Source organism: Gracilinanus agilis, chromosome 1 (genome assembly GCF_016433145.1).
Source record: "Gracilinanus agilis isolate LMUSP501 chromosome 1, AgileGrace, whole genome shotgun sequence".
Classification (NCBI taxonomy): domain Eukaryota; kingdom Metazoa; phylum Chordata; class Mammalia; order Didelphimorphia; family Didelphidae; genus Gracilinanus; species Gracilinanus agilis.
Window position 1 is genome coordinate 580,588,941 of NC_058130.1, and position 6,000 is coordinate 580,594,940.

Sequence of the window (6,000 nt, forward strand, 5' to 3'; positions counted from 1 at the left end):
TAGGACCAAATTTATAGTTTAGTAGTGTCATAGTTTTTCCTGTGTTGCTGAGGTCCCACCATGAACACATTATTTCTCTAATTAAGATAAACATCTATTTATGTAAAAATATTTCATAATAATATTTATATAAATCCTGTGAGTTTTGGTAGATTGACACCTAGATAATTCAGACATTTTGTTGATATCTTAAATGAGATAATTTATAGATTTGTTTTTTGAGTTTTGATCATATGTAGACATGCTAGTGAATGTATAGATTTATTCTGCATATGGTTACTCTACTAAGGATATTAATTTTGATTTTTTGGGGTAGATTCCATAGTTTTCTAAGCAAACCATCATATTATCAGGAAATAGAGATATTTTTACCTATGCCTATTTTCTTAAATACTTTTCTACCATTATTTTTTAGAAAGTAAAGACAATTCACATTTTAAATCCACCCTGATCTTATTGGAAAATATTTCACTTGTTTTCTATTACAAATAATATTAACTCTGTCTTTTGAAGGATTACTTTTGATCATATTGAGAAAAGAATTCCTATGTTTTTTAGTATTTTAAGTATGTGCTATATTTTCAATAGTCTTTTATGTATCTAATAATAAAATAGGGAATTTTTTACTATATGATCAATTATGCTAACATTTCCTAATGTTGAACTGTCCTTTCACTTCTTTTATAAATCCAACTATATTGCTAAAACTTTGTCAATATTTTATTCAATAGTTTTACATTATATTTACTAGTGAAATTGCTTTTGTCTGCCTTATCCCTTCCTACTTTGGGCATCAAGACCTTATTTTGTTCATAGAAGGAATCTGATATTTTCCTTTTCTATTTTTTCAAATAGTTTATGTAACATGAATATTTTTCTTTTATTTTTGACTGAATTATTTATAAATTCAAGTGAACAAGAATTATTCCTTTGTGAGTACATTCATGGCTTACTATACTTTTTATTTCTTAGATTCTCACCTAGATTTTCTATTTCCTATTTTATTAAATGGGATGTTTTAGAATTGTAGATGATTATCCACCTAGATTCAGGGTTTTTTTGTACATAATTTTGAATAGTAGTGTTTGAGCCTTTCCCTCCTCCTCTTCATAAGTTGCCAATTATATTTTATCTTATTAATTTGGTTTTTTCTTGTTCTTAAAAATCAAATTGGGGGGAGCCAAGATGGAGAAATAACTAGGGCAGCAGCTCATTGTTTCACCACGAAAATCCTCTCCAACCAAGAGTAAAATATCACCACAAAATAAATATAGGAGTGAAAGAACCAACAAAGAGGCAGAGGAAAATAACCTTCAAAATAACAAAAACCCAAAAGGTAGGCAGAAAACTGAGGTGAGAGGGGAGCATAGCTAGCAAGGGGCATAGCACTGAGTGAAGAGCAAGCCAAGAGCAAACCACACCCCCACTGCCCTACGCATCTGCTCTCACGGGTTCCAAACTTAAACTTAAGTTAAGTCAGACCCTGAGATCCTGCTGGGCAACTAGTGGTCCAAGGCAACTAACTCTCCTTGAAATTGCAAACCTGTGGAGAAGTCTGGAGTCCCAGCCCAAGACAATCTTGGCTGAAGGAGGCCTATGCACTTGGACCCAGAGTGAAGCCAGGAATCCCAGTCTAGGCTTGGGGTGAGGACACAGTTCTTAGGGAAAGCCTCCCCAGGATTTTTTTGCCCAGGACAGGGCAATGAAGGGTGTGCCTGATTGAATCAAGAACACCTTGGGACCAAAAAAACCCAAAACAAAACAAAAAAATTACAAGCCTAAGCCTGGGGCTAGAATCTGATCAGCACCTGACCTGATGAAGTTCAGACCAAGATCAAAAGCTTACACCCAAGCCTGAGGAAAGTCTTTAAATTATCAGCAACTCAAGGGTCAATTGAATCAGCATGGGGAGGGAACTCTCAGAGCTCTCAGCCCTCAGATCATCTGGTAAACTAGTAACAACCCAGAAAATAAGCCAAAAATAACATCAAGTTAAGACTAAAGTTTAAGAGTTACTTCTTCAACTTCCCAGAAAATAGAACCTACCTATAATTAGATAGGAGAAATGAACAAACAATCAGAAAAGCACCTAACTCTAAAGACTTTTTTTATGGAGACAAAGAGCAAGGTACAGACACAGAAAGGGACAGAGAAAGCAAAGGAAACACACCCAAAGTCCAAAAGAAAAATATAGATTGGACACAGATTTTGAAGAGCTCAAAAAGACTTCAAAACCCAATTATTAGAGGTAGAGGAAAAGAGGGGAAGAAAAAGGAAAGTGATGCAAGAAGAAATAGGCCAATTGAAAAAGGAGAACCAAAAACTGACAGAGGAAAACCAGGACTTAATAATCAGAACTGACCATCTAGAAATCAAAATTTTATGAAAAATCAAGAAACAATAAAGCTGAATCAAAGGAGTGAAAAAACAGAGGAAAACACAAAATATCTTATTGAAAAAACAACAGACATAGAAAATAGATCTAGGAGAGAAAATCTGAGAATTATTGGATTACCTGAAAGCATGATGAAGAAAAAACCTTGGATATCATATGACAAGAAATTATCAAAGATAACTGCCCAGAGATCCTTGAACAGGAAAATAAAATTGAAATGGAAAGAATTCACAGATTGCCTCCAGAAAGAAATCCTCATTTGACAACTTCCAGGAATGTAATAGCCAAATACAAGAGCCACCAAGCCAAGGAAAAAGTACTTCAAGCAGCCATAAAGTATTCAAATACCATGGAGCTACAATCAGGATCACTCAGGACCTAGCAACTTCTACATTAAAGGACTGGAAGGCATGGACTATGATATTCAGAAAGGCATAAAATTTGGATTTACAACCCAGAGCCACCTATCTAGCAAAACTGAGTATACTCTTTCAGGGGAAAAATGGTCATTCAATAAGAGAAGATTTCCAAGCATTCTTGAGGAATAAGCCAAACCTAAACAAAAATTTGAAGGCCAAATATGAGACATATGGAAGGCCAGAAAGGTAAATAAGAATGAAAAAATTTAAGAGATTCATTAAGGTAAAAATGTTTGTATGTCTACTTGGAAAGAGGATTTCTATAATTCTCAAAAATTACTCTTAGTAGTAGAAAAGATAGAAGGAATTTACTCTGAAAGAGGGTGGAAATTTAAGCTGATTATGATAATATGATGTATATGATGATATGATGTATATGTAAATGTGATGATATGGAACAAGGAAAGGAAATACTCATCTGTCAGTCTGTTTCTAAGGCAACTCTTTTGAAGTTTCATTGTATTGTATCCTACTCATTGTATTTGTCAGATTAGGAATAATGTCTTGCTACCAGACAGAACATTTCAGGGGGCCACATCTGGCCCACCAGCCATAGTTTTCCCATCACTGGGTGATTTTAAATAGATTTTCTCTTTCTAATTCCTGCTGCTGAGTTTTGTTGGAAATATACAGAACTGCTGATGATTTCCGTGGTTTTATTTTGTACCCTGCAACTTTAGTAAAATTACTAATTATTTCCATTAACCTTTCCCAAATATATAAGAAACAAAGTCAAATTTATAAAAAAATCAAGCCATTCCCTAATTGACAAATTGTCAAGGGACATGAATAGGCAGTTTCACATGATGAAATCAAAACTATCAATAAGCACATGAAAAAGTATTCTAAATCTCTCCTGATTAGAGAAATGCAAATTAAAACAACTCTGAGGTACCACTACACACCTAACAGATTGGCCAATATGATAGCAAAGGAAAGCAATAAATGTTGGAGGAGATGTGGCAAAATTGGGACACTAATACACTGCTGGTAGAGTTGTGAATTGGTCCAACCATTCTGGAGGGCAATTTGTAACCTATGCACAAAGGACTTTAAATGAATGCCTGCCCTTTGATTCAGCCATACCACTGCTGGGTTTGTACCCCAAAGAGATAATAAGGAAAAAGACCTGTACAAAAATATTTATAGCTACTCTCTTTGTGGTGACAAAAAAGTAGAAGATGAGGGGGTGTCCATTGATTCGGGAATGGCTGAATAAATTGTGATATATGTGGGTGATGATTATTGTGCTGAAAGGAATAAAGAAATGGAGAAATTCCATGTGAACTGGAATGACTTCCAGGATTTGATGCAGAGTGAAAGGAGCAGAGCCAGAAGACCATTGCACACAGAGACTGATACATTATGGCACAAACAAATGTAATAGACTTTTCTACCAGCAGCAATGCAACGACCCAGGACTATCCAGAGGAATTTGTGAGAAATAATGCTATCCACATCCAGAGAAAGAACTGTGGAACTAGAAATGCATTAGAAAAATATATGCTCAATCACATAGTGCAATACAGATGTGAGTAGGGTTTTGATGTTAAAGGATTACTCTACTGTAAATATGAATAACATAGAAATATGTTTTAAACAATGACACATGTATAACCCAGTCGAACTGCTTGTTGGCTTTGGGAGGGGGGAGGAGAGAGTGGGAGAGGGGGGATTATGAATCATGTAACCATGGAAAAATATTCTAAATAAAAACTTAAAAAATTAAGAAAATCAAATTGAGTAATAATTTGTTTATTTTGTTGGTCTCTTAAAATTCTACTTTTAAGCCATGTAATAATTCTTTGTTTTAAAATTTATCTTTCTTTTTGCTTGTTAAATCCCTACTTTTATGTTTATTTGAAGATTATTTGCTGATTTTCTGTTTAAAAATTACTAAACAACTGGTTCCTATTCATAAAATAGATGAAATATAGTATTTTTCCTGCTTAACATAAAATACAGCTTTAGTTCGTATATTAACCATTGTTTTCACACGAGTCACAGTTAAAAAGTCACTTCTTAAAAACTCCTACTTTTATGTTTTTTTGAAAGTTTTTTTGCTGATCTATTTAAAAAAATTACCTGATCAATTAATTTTCACTTTTCTTAGTTATTTCCCCCTCTAAACAAAGCTGTGCTATTTTAACTCTCCTAGAAAATTGTTATTGATAATTTCCTGTTGTATTTCTCTTGTGGAATATCCTTATCTAGTGCCCAAGCACAATCAACCAGCATGCTTGGATTTTATTTGCCTCAGTACCAATTTTGTGGAGATTTCTTGATGGATATGTTTTCTGTGTTCAACACTTATGCAATTTAGGTTTTATTTTTGGTGGCAAAAATGCATGTATGAATCCAAGAAATGGATTTTGAGTGATATAATATCCTTTAATTTTATAAGTGTTGAGAAGATCATTGACAATTTTGCACCAGGTTTTTACCTTGTAGTCCCCTCCAATTTTGGTACCTTTAAAAATGATTTCCATAGAACTGTGCTATGTTTCATCACCTTTCTTGTTTGAAGATCCACAAACACCCCTTTTTAGCTTTGGTCTCTCAGGTTCTTAGAAATTTATTTTTTAGATAAAGAAAAAATTTAAAATTGTTTTAATCCACCCGACTACATTTTTATTAAACCAAGTTTAATATTCAGAAATGGTAAGAAGAAAAAATTATTGATTGATTAATTGTTGGCTTACTATACTTTTCTCTGAGACAATATTATTTTTTAATGAAATGGTTTGCTATTTGTTTTTCTATCCTTTCAGATAGATGTGAGTTCCTTTGAGAGCAAGAACTGTCATATCTTCCTTTTTATCTTTGGCATTTAGCACAGTGATTGGCACATAGTAGGTGCTTAATAAATACTTATTGACAGATGCGATCCAGTTAATAAATTATTATATATATTAAAATTGTGATCCCTCCAGAAGAACAGTTATTTCTAGATCCCCATATATATGTCAAGAATATTTTTCAGACTCATTTCTCAAGAAGATTTTCATGATTTGGACATATTTTGATTCCCTTTCACAGAAGATTGCATCTTTTAAGCACAGAAGCTAACATTTTAGCTTTTTTTTCTCCCAACTGCACATAGCATTGTATCTTATAGTTCTGTCAAGGACATGTTAAAAATCCTTGTGGAATATATATATATATAGCCTAACTAGTTCTTTTGTT